This window comes from Chinchilla lanigera, unplaced genomic scaffold, assembly GCF_000276665.1.
Source record: "Chinchilla lanigera isolate Chin_1 unplaced genomic scaffold, ChiLan1.0 scaffold00001, whole genome shotgun sequence".
NCBI classification, from domain to species: domain Eukaryota; kingdom Metazoa; phylum Chordata; class Mammalia; order Rodentia; family Chinchillidae; genus Chinchilla; species Chinchilla lanigera.
In genome coordinates this window covers 17451229-17467407 of record NW_004955402.1, presented here as the reverse complement: position 1 = coordinate 17467407, position 16179 = coordinate 17451229, and the positions used below count along the sequence as shown (strand labels likewise).

The following is a 16179-nucleotide window of genomic DNA, read 5'->3' as shown; positions in this document are numbered from 1 at the left end:
ATGCACATACATATATATGAAACATAAGTACAATAAAATTTAAAAATGAGATGAAATCAGATTATTTATGCCTAATATTGAATTAAATTCTCACAAAGCTAATTATGAATATAATTTCAATCTTCAATAGTATAGGTAATCGTCAATATTCTTCATTTCATTCTTCCGTGTGAAAACACCCTAGTAGTTATTTGTATATTCTGTCATCTAAGGCAAGGTACTGACTTTGCAAGGCTTTTTCATAAATACAATTTTCATTTAATTACATATCATTTTGTAAGCATCACATACACAGGGATTAGAATGTTTATTTTACAACTGACATAAAAGTCTCAATTGGCATAGTGGTGTATAAATTTTCTTCCCATTTACATTAATTGCAAAGGGCTTCAATATTCAAGGGTATTTACAATCTGACAGAAAAAAATAAAAGTTGTACATTACTTCAATTACATTTACATGAGAAACAGGTTGCTATGGCTGGAATGCCTCTCTCCTCTAAAAGATTGTTGAGACATAATTTCTACTATGGTGGCATGAAGGTTTGGAGACATTTTTGGGGACACAAAAGCAGAGTTCCTTAAAAAGTTCTGAGGAAACTAGCCTAGGCTTTTTTTGCTCTTCAGGTCTTCCACCAAGTGGGTAAATACCTCCATTACACTTCTACCCTTCTGTAATGTGAGGGTTGTTGAACAGAACCAGCTATGAGGAATGGATTCTCAGCAGATACCAAATCTATTGACACTTTGAACTCGGCACAGGATAGAATCCTTCAATATAAGTTTATATTATTTATAAAATAACCAATCCCAGGTATTCAGTTATAGCAACACAAATTGACTAAGACCCTTGTTACGGATAATTTCATTGGTAGTGTGCTGCTCTGCTTATATGATTGGAAGCAATTACCTTATTCTTATTAATAATTTTCTATGTATTTAGTCAGAATCAAGTATGGTATTTTATACACAATAGTTAACCTTCACTTTTTAAAAAATCGAGTTATTGATATTTTTTTAAAAATTGCATATTCTACATAATGGAGAAAAGTAGTAACTGATTTCCAGAGTCCTAAAATACCATATATTGTCAGTACTTTGATTTGGGAAGTCGTTTCCAAGGATATTGATACAGCAATCCATAAAATCATAATACTATGAAGAAAAAGAAAATATGCTACCTTTCATTGTCATATGAACTGTCACCATTTTCTTCTTAATGTAGATTACTCTATTTTTGTTCAGGGCTCAAAATAGACTATTCAGACTGATACAATAAAATTTGAATGTCTCTATAGAAGTAGTGTAATAGGCAAATACTGAGTAAAATATCTAAAGATAGGTATTAATAAGTAAGTAGTCTATGGCCTTACATTTTGCCTCTGGTAATTGATTGAATCACTGTGACAACACTAAATCAATGGATTACATACGTTCACACTAAGCTAAAGACAAGAAGCTTATATCGAAGAGTAGGAAAGCTACTAATTGATTAGTAGTTCTTAAACAGTAATTTTAATCTACATCATAAATTGGGTAGTATTTATACACTTCTATGGAAATATAAAAGCTCAAATGACCTCAGATTTTATCATTTCCCAGAGCTAGAGGTAGTCTGTATCTCACAATGGCTGTGTGTTTTAAATTTTCTTAATCAGTTTATTAGAAGCTGTATCTGTCTCCAGAATTTTGCTATTCTATGACTAGTTTTTCTATTACCTATTATAACTTTTTAAAAGAGGTTGGAAAAATTCTTTTGGATAGAACATAGTGTAGACAGTGCATTTGATCATTCCTCTGTTTAAAATTTTTCTTGTTGATAAATCAGGAGGCATAGTGCCTCAGTATTTGTCCTTGATATTATAGTTAGCTATTTCTCCTCAATACTATAGTTAGTGGGAATTCAGCCTTGCCCATGCTGGTCAAGCATTTTGCCACTGAGCTAGATCCCTCGCCTAACCGAGAACATTTCTTTGTCCAAAGCAGTATGACAGAGAGAGTTGTAGATATGGAAGTCATATTCTACTTTACAATGTATTAAAACTTAACTAAAGAAAGATAAGCAATATATTTTAAACAATTGTTTTCAAAAAACTACATTTTAGAGTATAAAGCACAGATTCTCTGTAAAAGTTTGGAATCAAACACATTTGAGCTTGTAAATTCATAGTTTACTTGCTTAAGACAGATTTCAGTGATGCAGAGGTAGCCACACAGGCGAGATTCCACATGCTCTCTGATAAGGGATAGGGCTGAGACTTGGGGAAATCAAGATTTCCATGGCTTTTAGGGGAGTGTGTAGAAGAGAAGGAAAGAATTCCAGAGATCTGCAGTTAAGTGGTTTCAAACAGTCACATAATTATTGATCAGCACAGGCATGAAGCAAGTTGAGGAACTCTCTGGATACCTGAGAAATAACACTCCCTATCTTTAGTCATATCTAAGAACATTACCTGTATCCACTAGTCAGAACAGAAAACCAAATAATCTACAGGGTCTGAACAGTGTACTCAGAAAAATCACACTTCAATAATGGGGATTAATTTTTCCCAGATTTAACATTCCAGTAACACTGAAAAATATTTACAGAAAACTTTAAAAGAAAGTGTAATTGTTTTCAAGTAATTTAGCTTCTTTGCAGAATCAAAGATCAACAAAATATGTTTAATAATAATAATAATAATAATAATAATGATACACAGCTGCCAATCAGTTAGTATTTGTAATGCCTATCAAACAGTTAAAATACTAAATGGAAAAACAGCAGAAAAACACTCTGTATAACGAGGAAAAATAATTAATAGAAACTATCCAGAACTGGCACAAATGTAGGAAAAGAGATTGGACATTCACATAGCTATTAGACTATACACTGGAAAAGATAATTTGGTGATGTACATTGTCTTAGTTACTTTTCTCTTGTTGCTGAGACAAAATACCCAACACCCAGAGTTAAAAAGGGACAGGTTTATTTAGCTCACAGTTTGTAGAGGTTTCAATCCATCATTGGCTGTCTCCAAAGGCAAGGTGGCACATGGTAGAGGGGCAACAGTTCATGGCAGCAGAAGACAGCAAAAGCATTAAGAGAAAGAGACAAGCCTCCTTCTGTCCCTTACACTGTATCCAGTCTACCAGGAGTAGGCCAGTTCCAATCCAGTCAGCGGAATGATCCAGCCGTCACCCACACTTAATCCCAGGCCCCTTAATACCAACATCGCACTATGAATAAAAAGTAACTATATCCAAAAATAACTATATGAGAGAATATGTAGCATTTTCTTTTCATCTAAAAAATATTTTCTTTAAGAGATAATTCATTCTAAAACTAAATATGTAATTTAAATACACAATATTGAGAATTCAATAAATAGTCAAACTAATATAAAGTACACTTCTTACGCTGTGTGAGTTACCAACATAGCACTTGAAGATATGCTGTGATATAGCTATAATTCCTAAGTCAATCAGTAGAATTACATGATATAGAATATAAACATATATTATAAATATAACATGCAATATTATGTAGGGAGGAATTTATAGCACTAAATTTCTGTATTATATGTGACATCTTAAATTAAAAATCTGAATTTATTACATGAGGAACTGGAAAACAAAGAGGACACAAATTTCAAAGTAAGTAGAAAACATGAACGAATACAGAGGCTGTGGTAAGATAATGAAATAGAAAATATGACAAAAATATAACAAATACAATAAAAATATAACAGATCCATTTTAAAACATGGGTGATTGCTGATAAAATTAACAATGTGTAACACTAAGCCAGAATGATCTACAAGGAAGAGAGAAAAGATACATTACCAGATTTAGAAATGAGAGGGTGACATCACTACAACTTCTACAGATGCTGGAAGGTTAATACAAGAATTTTATGAAAATCTTATGCCATACAGTTAATAACATGACTATGGAGAAACTTCTCAAAGATGTGTATTTCCAGAGCAACTAAGGTAAGAAAGCTTGCACATATAATTCTAAGAAAAATTAAATTTTCGCTTAAAAACATAGTGTAAAGAGAGCCCCAAATCACATTTTATCGCAATCATATACCACATAGCAATGTGCTGGACAACAGTGGGCCATGTCTACAGTGATGGTCCCATAAGATGATAATAAAGCTGAAAATTCATACTATCTAGAGAGGTAGCTGCTGTAGTATGGAGGGAAAATATATTACTCAGGTGTTTGTGGTGTGAAGAGACCTGCTGTGCTGACAATCACAGAGCGGAGTGCCAGTGATGTGAAATACAGTTGCTTGTGTTGTCAACAAGATTCCTTCCCTTTGCAGAGTGTTAGGGAGACTCAGGACAGGGCTGGTCACTCCTAGGAGCATGTTCTCACTGAGGGAAATCCCTGGACATGAGCAGGACTGTTCTTCACTCTACAGGACTGCTTTCCATTTAGCAGGCATGCCCATGGCATTATGATAACCAGAAAGGCACTCCACGTTTCCAGACAAACCTTGGGGAGATGACTCTCCCTGCTGAGAACTGTTCTGCTGTAGAGGACCTCATCACTGAGGAAGAGAGCAGTTCTCTTAATAAAGAGAATGTTTAGGATCTGTGTTAAAATATTCACGATCAGAACCATGGGTCCTGAGGGCAAGTAGAATAGGAAAGAAGTGTTCAGTATAATTTGTAAGAAAAACTCTTCCAGCTCAATTCCGGCATCAAAATTCTCCGGCTCACCATGCACGGCTCAGATCAGAAGGTAGAGCTGTGTCTCTGCAAAAACCAAACCAAACCAAACCAAAGCTCAGCAGAAAGGAGCTGTGCCGTGAAGTCTTTCTCTTAGTCAGGTCTCAATAAATGTAATTAAGTAGGAGGTAGGCATAAAATCAGGCAATAACCTTAGAGAATATTTGTGAAAATTCCTTTTTCATCAACATACTATACAAGGTTCTATATCACTCTATGTCTACATAAATAAAAATTAAAATTATAGAAAGATCCCTATAAAGAACAAACCCAAAGAAAGTGGCACTGAGTTTGTGATTATATATAAAAAAAAAAAAAGCTGTTCCTCAGTATCACACAAGCCCTCATCCCTTTCTGACAAAGTGTTCCAGGCTGAAAACCACTTTGATGCTGTCAGCAGTCTTAAAAAGCCAGCAGGGCGAGCTTCTGCTCCTGCACGGAAGGGCATTGTGGTTATGGCAGTGAACTTATGAGGCACTGGCCTTCCATCCCGCTGAGATGTAGGCAGAAGGCAAGTTCTGTGAGTTTCATTTTAACATGGGAGGACTGAGGTTGCACGGAAGGAGAAGTGTGCTCGCTCTGGAAAGCACTGCAGTAAACGCAGCCCTCGTGGGGACTGTGGTAAAGAGCAGCCTGTGATACTGAAAGGCTCAAGTGTCCTGCTGAGAACTCTCTAGGATGAAAGCCTCTGTGAGTGCTTCCCTCTCCTAGTTGCTCTCTAATCTGAGCCCAGCTGCATGTGCTGGGTCGCTGGTTGGCTGTCAGCAACATCAGGAAGAATCTGTACGTAAGATGTGTCCTGTGTCTGTTTCCTCCTCTTCTTGGAGGTGCTCTTCATCTCTTTGAGATGATGACATTAAATGAATGCAGGTTACTGTGAGACCAAAGCTCTGAGTGGGGATGGACTTTGAATTCTTGGGCAGCATGACAGTGAAGCTCTGCACCAGACTCAGAGAGATTGGAAACAACTCCATCTTTGCCAGCTGCACTCTCATACGTCCCTATTTCTCTAGCCACAAAAGAATAAAGCATCTTATTTTTAAAGTTGTTCTTGGTCATGTAGAAATTGATTTGGGTAGAAATCACTGTTTCTTTCAAATTGCTGGATCTCTGTGCACTGTCTTCAGTTATTAAGATCACTGTTTCTTCAGGAATGGTATATGCTTGGAGTACTCTTCTCATTGAAGTCATGTGGGGAATGGCCAGGGCACACCAGGGTTAGCCTCTGCACCTCCATGATGGGTGCTCTGTGTAGGGCACATGAGCCTTGTCCATGACGGAAGGACTTAGTCAGGACCAATGACCCTTTCTATTTCTTCATGAACCTTTTGTACCTTGCTATAGGAGCCACCTCCACCACACTGAAGATCAAGCTTCCTCTAAACATCTCCAAACCACAGCAAATGACAAAGGAGACTACACCTAGGTGACTGTGCCCAGTATAAGCACAGTCTTACGCCACAAACCTATATTTCAGATCACCTCCATGACAACGGTTTCATGATATTGCGTTTGGACATCATAGCCGTCTCAGTTTAAGTTTGCTCTGTGATGTTTACACAGTGACAAAATTACCCACAACATATTTTTCAGAATATTAGCCATCATTAGACAGCACATGACTGTTCAAAACATTTTTTTATTTTATATATAAACAATTGAAAAAATCATGCTCCCAAAATTCAAAGACCCAATCCAAAAATGGGCCTCTGAGATGAATACATGCTTCTCAGATGAAGAAATACAAATGGAAAATAAATATATCAAAAAATGTTCAACATTATCGCTCATTCAAGAAATGCAAATTAAAACAACACTGAGATTCCATCTCACTCCAGAAAGAATGGCAACCATTGTGAAATCAACCAATAACAAATGCTAGATGGGCCGTGGGGAAAAGGAACCCTTCACTGCTAGCTGGAGTGTAGACTGGTGAAATCACTGTGGAAATCAATGTGGAGATTCCTCAAATAACTAGGATTAGGGGTCCTATTCAACCCAGCTATTCCCATTTGGATATTTTTCCAGAAGAATTGAAAACATATCACAGGGATATATGTTTGCCCATGTACATGACTTTTAAAATCAAAGCACCTTTCCCAGGTGAGTTCAGAATCTAAAAGAGGTTGAACTAGGAGGGCAGCCAAAGAGATGGAGCTCTGCTGGCTTTGAAGACAGAGAAAGGGTGACAAGGCAAGGACCTGGAAATGGTAATAAACTGGACTTTCCTCTAGGGTACCAGAAAGGAAACAAATCTGCCAACACCTCGATTTCTAGTCCAGGAAGACACAGGTCAGACTTCTAATGCAGAGAACTGTAGGGTAACACATTCGTGTTGTATGAAGCCACCACATTTGTTGGAATTTGCTACAGTAGCAAGTGGAACAAATCTCTTCCCTATTCTTCCCCTGTTAACTGTGAAGACTATTGATGTGGACATGGTAGAAGCAGGTGTGTGACTCCACAAACCTCTCTAGGCTTCCACCTTCACTTTCAAAACAAAATGAATTCACTCACATGTGCATTAGAATCCAGCTGTAATGTGTCCTACTACTCTAATGCTCTTTCACCATCATTAATTTCACAGAGATCAGAGATACAGAAATTGATGCAAGGTTGCTCAAGTTATGACACCAGTCTTGCCATCTAGAAATGAGGATTTCATTCTTAGCACCTTCTGGATGCCCTATGAAATGCAAGTATTTATTTGTTTCCCATCCTGAACATATGCTTAGTGCTTGGAGATACCAGATTACTGAAGTTGGTAATACTGACTTAAACAGCTGGGGTTTGCTATGAATAAAGAATATATGTAATAGTTACAGGGACACATACAGCAGGCACCAAAGTAAAGAGTTGTTGTAGTGTCAACCATAGCAATGAAGAGATCCCCATGGTATGAAATAAGTAGCCTTCAATGAAAGTGCTGTGGTTATGTTTTCCCTCCTCCTACAGATGGAGAAGGTGTGTGTCTATGAAGTCTTGGGCTTCTTATCCAGAGATTCTTCATGGTCTTTGACAATTGCTTTTAATGAAAATAGTTATCACTTTTTCAATTTGCCTTAATTCCTTAAATGACACAAAAGGAAGTAGTAAAGGCAGGAGCATATGTGACCAAGAGAAGCTAGAGGCTCACACAGATTTCCAGGCACAGAGACATGAAATTGACCATCATCTTAAACTCAAGTGCTGACCAAATCCAATACTGGACAAAGCACAAGGAGCAGGTGATGTTGGAGACATGCTGCTGTCAATGGGAAACTCCTAAAAGGTGCCTCCCTGTGCCTCTGGATTTCCTGCTCTAAGTACTTAAACTCCTCAGTTATCTTGGGCTCCAAGTTCAGCTTTCCCAAGGCAAGGTGATGAGGAGTGGCATCAGAAATTTTCCTCTGTTGTCTCTCATGTTTTGTGAAGGTAGATTTTTATCTAGGATTTGTCAAAAAATTTACCTCAATAAAAGAATAAGAGATATGAATTCAGAAGGAGAAACAAAATTACTTTATTGGAAAAGAGAAGGAAAATGGGAAAACAAAATCAGTTTATTGGAAAAGAAGAGAAAATAAGTAGAGGAGCCACATTGTCAGAATAAGGTAGGTAGCCTGGAGTTGGTGCTCAGGGCTCAGCCCCGTTTTTTAAACGGCAAGAAATGAACTCTCCCCCTTGAGAGTTGTTGTAACTTGATTGGCTACTCTGGGCTCTGAGAACCCTGATTAGGCCATGGGCCCACCCATTGCTTACATGTGCACTGGAGCACTTCTTTGGCTTCTTTGTGCTGCCCAGCTGCTTATCTTGTAAGATTCACGGCAGTGTTACATTCAAGGCCCAGCTAGAAACAAGGATACATGTGCCTTCTAGTGTATTAATATGGTGAGAATAATAAAATATATATGCACATATACCTATGTTAGTGAGTGAGCATTTAGGTGCTTGGGTATATTTTGCATACTAAGTGAGTTTTTATAATATAGCCCCCCCCCTCCTTTGTTTGTTTTGTGCTTAACTGGAGGTGAAGGGATGGGAGTAGATGCTTGGCATGAAGCCAGCCGGGCATTCTTATCATCTCTGTCCTGTTTCCTAGCTACTCTCTCAAGCAGGGGCTTAACTCTATTTGCCAGAAATCTCACTGAGGCCCTTTTCCTTTTCCTGCAGGTCTCCAACTTTCCCTATACCTCCAGGGCAGGACATAGTGTGAAACACAACCTCTGCAGAAGGACACAGAGAAAAGGTGAGCCAGCTGTGGTGGCACATATCTGTAATACCCGACTTCGCACGATGTCAGGAGGATCGCTGGGGGTGCAAGGCCAGCCTGCACTGCATCATGAGGCCCCTTCTCCTCGGTGAGGGTGGAGATTAATGGTACCTGCAGGCGGTTGCTGAAGACCTGGGCTTGCTGCACGTGTGCCTCACACACAATGGAAAAGTCTCTGAGAACCACAGAGAGTTTTCAGCTGATGAAGGAGTTGAAGATGCTGCTGCTATGGTCAGCATCTGCTACAATGATCAGCCTGGCCAGCACCACCTGTGTGTTCCTGCCAGGCTGTCCAGCCAGCCCATGGAAGGACAGCAGCACTGTGTAGCCTAAGTTGCCCATGAGCTGCCAGGATGTGAGTCTGTGGCTCAGGACTCCACAGCCAGCTATAGCCCAGCAGTGCACCCAGGGTTCACAGTAACACCAGCTGCAGCAGCAGCAGCACACATGGAGACACAGAACCCAGGCGGCTACCCTGGCAGAGGGAATACATTGATTTTTCAAATGTTAAACCAGCCTTGGATTCCTGACATTAACCCCATTTCATCATGATGCATTATAAATTTATATCTTTTGTTGGTCAGCTTTTAATAATCTTATGAACCATTGTGCTGACAGAGCCATGCCTGGTGCCTGCCTATGATCAGACTTTTTCTTTTCTTTGCTTTTCTTTTTTCTTTTCTTTCTTTTCTTTTGTATGATTGACAAATAAAATCATATATGTTTAAGGTGTATGTGATATTTTGAGAAACATGATTAATACAATCAAGCTAATCACATATCCATCATTTGTGCTATGAAAAATGTCTGGAAGTAGAAGAAATTAGGAATTGCTCAAAGTATGTAGGGTGACAAATATGTAATTTTATACATTTTATAATCTAGCTGCTAAAAATTTGTAAAAATAACTGTATCTGGAGTTTTTGGTCTGTAATAATTTTTTTGGTATCACAGTGTCAAATGCTGTGAAGTAGAAATATTTTCATACATTCAATAGCCTCGCAGAATATTTTTAAAATTTGTAAAAAAAAAAAAATTTGTATCATTATAAATATGTTTTGAGAACTATTAGGTTAAATATTCAAGTGAAGGCATTGACCCTTAGAGGATTTATAAGAGGTCTCTAATTATAAAGATAAGAGCCATTCTGGTTATTAACTTGGTTTTACATACACTTGGGAAATTTGCATTTTCCAAATAAATTGTCCATTTTGTCTAAGTGGTTGTATCTGTAGAATCTGTCACTTCTCCTGTGTCTAATATTGGTAATTTTGTGACCTTCTATCTGCCCTTTCATCTCTGAGATTTTCATGCAAACACATTATCTAATACACAGTCATACCATTCTCTTATATTCTGATATTGCTATTCACCTATTGTGAAGGAACCTGCTAGTTAAACTAAGGAATACCATATTCTGTGCTTTGTGTAGTGTTTTTGTAGTTCCTACTAGGAAAGGTATCTGAATTATTAACTATGTGTCCCTGTACAAAACACAGAGGGAAGAGTAGGAATCTCATGTAATATTTTAAATGTACCTTACTTTTTAGGAAACAGATCTATGTGTTTGAGCCCTACAATGACATTAGTTTAATAAAGACATGACCCACTGTTGCAGTTTAAAATAGAAAGTATGGCCATATTTCTTATGGTTTGTATCTAGATGTCCCCAAAGCCTCATGTGCTCATAGGGGCTTTTGAAAGTTGATTGGATCGTGGGGTGTGATACTTATCAGTGGCTTAGCCTGTTGTTGAGTTTACAGCTAAATATGATATTAGGAGGTTCATCCTGGTCAGAAAAGGCCAGTCACTGGGAAGGCCGATGCCCCTTGCTTCTCCCTTGATCTCTCTTTCCCTGCTTCCTCCCTGCTATGATGAGGAACCTCCTCCTTCCCTTCTGCCCTGCTGCCCTTCCGGCCTTGGAGTCAGTCAGCTATGGACTGAAACTTTACCAACCATGAGCTAAAGTAAACATTTTAGAGTTCCAAGTGTCAGGTATTTTCTCTTCCTGATGAAGACAGTAACGAAGAAAACATTTAAAATGATGTTGTCCCTCTAGCTCAAGTACAAGGAATGAAATTTGTAATTATGGACTAGAAAAACAGCACAAAACAAAGACGAGATGTTGATTTGTGAAGAAAAAAAAGAAAAGCTATTTGACAAATAAATATGAATTGCTTTATTTTAAGATAATTGGGGGGTAAATATATACTTTTTACTGCTAACAAGACCATAGACAATTTATAAGTCCCCCAATTTTCCTTCTGCCCCTGTATTACTATTATAATCACTAACATTATTATTTTTATGTGGAAAAACCACTTACAAGTTTCGCATATCAAGCAAATATTAAGTATGTTATGCAGTATAGTTATCTATAGTTACTATGCTACAAAGCATATCTCCAGAATGTATTTATCTTGCATTACTGAAAATGCATTTTTTGCTGTCAGTTCCTTTTCACCTCCTTATCCATCATGTCTTCACTTCCCTGCTCCCTGAGACTCTGACACCAGCTGCTCCGCTCTGTGCTTCTGTGAGCTGAACATTTTAGGATCCATATGGATATGAGATTACATAGTACTTACCTCTCCGAGTCTTGCTTATTCCACTTAGCAAATGTCCTCTAGATCTATAATTATTCTTTCAAATAGTAGGGTTTCTACTTTGTAATGCTAAATAATATTACACTATATGCATTTATCATGTTTCTTTTATTATCTGGTGATGGATATTTAGCTTATTTTACAAATAATGCATCAATGAATGTGATGCATTTTTAAATATCCTGATTTTAGCTATTTTGAATGGATGCCCAGAAGCTGAATTCCTGGGTCACATGGTACCTTTACTTTGAAATTTTGGGAAACTTTTATATAACAACTGCACCAATTTACAATTCTACCAATAGTATACCAAGATTTCCTTTCCTCCACGTCTTTACCAACATGTATTTCTTTTAAAAACAGTCATTTTAACAAATACCAGACAGAATCTCATTGTGGCTTTGGTTAGCAGTCCCTTGATACTTGGTCAAGAGTTATACTGGTTACTTTTCATTCTGTTGGCTACTTGTATTTTTAGAAATGCCTGTTCAGTTGCTGTGCTCATTTCTCAACTGGGTTAATTGGATTTGTTTTGCTTTTGAATTGAAAGTGGTTTTTAAAAATACAATTTGCACATTTTGTTTTGTAAGTGTTTTTATTCTAGAGGTCATCTTTTCATTTTATTCATGTTCCCTTTGCTGAGCTTTTTAGTGTGATGTAGTTTCCCTTGTTTGTTTTTTCTTTTGTTGCCTGTGTTTTGGTGTTATATTAAAACACAATATTAAGACACAACTTCTAGAAGAAAACATGGGAAGAAGCTACTTGATTTCAGGGTTTAACAAAACTGAAGTTAGATATAAAATGAGAAATAATTCTGGCATAAGTGGCAAAATTGTTTTCTCCGAAAGGCCTGAAATGTATTCTGTGAAAGTGACTCCCATTCTTCACTCTCCACAGGTATAAACTTTCCCAAGATAATTAAATGATTTTATTCCTTAATATTATTGCTACTGATGTAATTCCATTATATTTTACTTGTTTACAATGAGCTTTCTCATTATGTAGAAGTTTTAGAAAGGCACTCAAATTGGGTCATGATCAAACAAAACATTACTTAATAAATATCACACTCCTGGAAAGAAACCCAGACTAAGGTTATAAGGTCTTTTGATTCAGAAATATTGACAGAAAAAGTTAGTATCCTAGGGCAATTACAGCACATGAACTTCAGTTGCAAACATGGTGGAATCATAACGCAGTACAAGGTATAGTAGTAGGAACAAAATTAAAAAGGAATTGATAAAAAAATTTGGAATTGGACATTTTGGAATGAAATCCTGTACTAACAAAATATACACTAAGATTAGTCACAAACCCTTACTTTTATAAATCACATAAGAAATAGCTGTTCAACATGTGTATGATATAGTTACTAGTACTAAACATCAGGATTGTATATCTTGGATATTGGGCTGATAGTATCTGTAGTGAGATGAAAAATTTTATATAATTTCTGAGCATATAAAAGAAGAACTGGCATGTGATATTTGCAGATTGGGAACATTGAAGATCAAACCAATATTATTTTATTAATGTATATGTTTTCCCATAAGGTTATAAAGCAATATATTAAATCTGTTCTTGATGTGCAAGGTTATTTAATTGACTTCAACACAAATATTACTATTGACATTGAAAAATTTAGGAAGTGTGCAATTTAATGGTTTCTCTCCAAGTTTTGGAGCAAACTGAAGAATCTTCCTCACAATTTAACACTTCATCATATTCCTTTCAACAAGGAACCCGTGATGTAGTTTAATTATGGATGATAGGCTTGATACACTTGGTGGAAACACTAGTTGGAAAGATGGGATGGTATTTCTTGGCCTTGTGTTACTATGTGAACACAACTTACAAAATGGATGGATATTGTTAAGAATATACAGAGGCATGTGAAAGAAGACTGAATTGACTACCAAGTTCCATATGTTGATTATGCTAGGTACACTGCGAAATCTAATTGGAAAAATCTAAAATGAGAACTGAAGGATAGCTCTCAAACTGCAAAGGCCTTAGTAAAGTAAGCTGTTAAATCGAATGAACTACATGTAAACCTGAAATCCTTTACAGATTAAAGAATTCTCACACACAGTTAATCAAGAATGTGCTTTAACTATGTACCACTGGCAATATTTCAAATATTAGTCACTTTAAATCAATAAATACTCTTTAAAATTCTCATTTAATTTTATCACAATATTTATTACAATTTTATTATGTACACAGTGGTATCTCAGTTTATGAACGTAATTTGTTCGAAGATTTTGGGAAAGATGGCTGCCTTTGTGTTTGTGTAGGAAAGAGGGTTGTAGTCACGGAAGCGAAATTTTGAAGAACACTTGTCTGGGAACCAAATTGTTTCCAAACAGACGTGTTCATGAACAGAACCATTACTGTACTATTTTGGAATTATCTATTATGTAGAAAATTAAAAACAGAAAAAAATTAACAATACAATGTAAATTTATAAAATGTCTGAAACTTTAAAATACTAAATTCAAGGGAAGGGAATTGCTGTGTGTAAAATGAACTTAGTCAAACTTTACCAAGGCATGATGAAGAAAGTAAGAACTCATATATGCTAGACACACTGCCAGTGACAAGTATAAGAAACACTCCTAAAATTATGTGGAGGAAAAGATCAGAGTAAGGCTGATAATGAAATAAAAAATACCAGGACACTGGAATAAAGACAGTGTAACTACAAATGTAAGTTAAACATCTAATGACTGTTTCTTAAAAGTGAAACCATGTGAAACACTTCCAACTTTAACTCCATCTCCACAGAGCTGAAAAATTTAGTGTAAAGGCTATTGGTTGCCATGAGGAAGTTCCACAAGTGCAGTGTCTTGGACTATGTTAGATCTGTGCTATCTCAGATCTTTGCTGGAAGAAGCTGGGTTCAGGGAAACGACCTGCATTCTCTTCTTGCTTTTGGTGTTGTTCTGCTAATCTTTGATGGTCCTTGACTTTATAGACATGCGTTAACCTGACCTGTGCTTTCTTGTTTGTGTGGCACTCTCATGTTTGTCTTTGTGTACAAATTTTTCCTTTTTACAGACACCTGTCCCTTATATATTTACTCAAGTGAAATAGAAGTTTATACCCAGGTGGAAATGAAAAGATCTTGCACATGGGTGTTCATAGTGTCCATCTGCATAATTGCCCCCAAATACAAACAATGCTCATCTAAATAAATATGCCCATGCGTAGGCACACAGGCTTTCCATTTATGAAAATGAATGATCTGTTGCTACACATTACCATTTGAGGCATGCAAAATAATTGTGATGCATGAAATCAGCTAAAGAACATACACACCATGTGTCTTATTTGTATAGTTTTAGAAACTGATAACCAATCTAGAGTGATAGTAGTTAAGTTTTATAGTTTCGTAAGTCTTTAAAGGATTTTGGTGAGATTTTTATATGAGATATGATATAAGGATCTAATTTCATTTTTGTCTGTATATATATATATGGTTTTCCTAGCATCATTTACAAAAGAGAATGTCCATATTCCACTGCACTTTTGGCATATTTACCAAAAATCAGTTGATTGTAAATGTGTGTATCTATTTCTGAGCTCTTCTATCAGTGCCATTGGTCTAAGTATGTGTTTTTATGCCAGTAGCATTGTGTACTTGATTCTTGATTGTGATTTATTGTGAATTTTAAAAGTTTTAATTTTAATATTTTTGAGATATTTCTATGTATACATTGTGCATATTTGTGTTCTCACTGAATGAACGATGGCGATGTCCAAAAGGCGTTGATCCTGTTTGAAATTATAATATTTCTTCAGTGCAAAACTTTCTTCAGAAAACTGTAAAAACGACTGGAAGGAATGACTTTAGCGTTCATTCTGAGTTCCCATAATTAAATAATATATTCTCTTCCTGGACCTGTTTTACCATCTCTCTACTTAGTTCACAGATACATTTTTAAAAGTTGCATCAGTAAAATCAGTAATACTCATGAATGTGGATGGAAATCAGAGTGAAGCAGTATAATACACTGAAGATCAATACCATATTACCATTTCTGGGAAAGTGACTTTGCTAAGGAAAAAGCCTTCCAGAAGTTGGTTTGTAATACACAGTTAGCATAGCAAGATTTTCCCCATTTTAATCATTGTCAGGAGTGAAATTTCTAAAGAAGTCAGTATCCTATGTTCCAATATGACTTGAGAGAAGAGTCATTAAAAATGAAAATAAATAAGTACATAAGATCCTAAATGTACACCAGGTGTTATGCATTGGGAAGAAACTGTTCAAAAGAAAAGACAAAGTGTGATGGGCAAAGGGGAAATGAAGAAAGGAAAACAAAATATATGTACATGTACACACGCACAAGATAGTTAAGATTGTTACACAGCTAGTTTCTCTTACTTCATTAGAAAGAGTTTTGTGCTAATATTGTACAGACAAGATAGCATGCCTATATCTTCGACTCTGAATTACTACTAAGAAGACAACAATACAGTGTGTCAACTACTGTAGCTGTCTGAATAGCCTGTTTTGAAACTTGGTTTCACTGTTGTGTTTATCTTTTTCTAAGATGAAGAAACAGCTGGGATGGGGGAAAGAAGAAGGAAAGGATGGA

The 16179-nt window shown here is 36.5% G+C and overlaps 1 pseudogene; it reads right to left on the bottom strand.

Annotated features, from left to right (window-relative positions):
• Positions 1 to 5721: 5721 nt before the first annotated feature.
• The window catches only part of LOC102022767, a 154927-nt pseudogene continuing 144469 nt past the window's right edge, over positions 5722 to 16179 (bottom strand).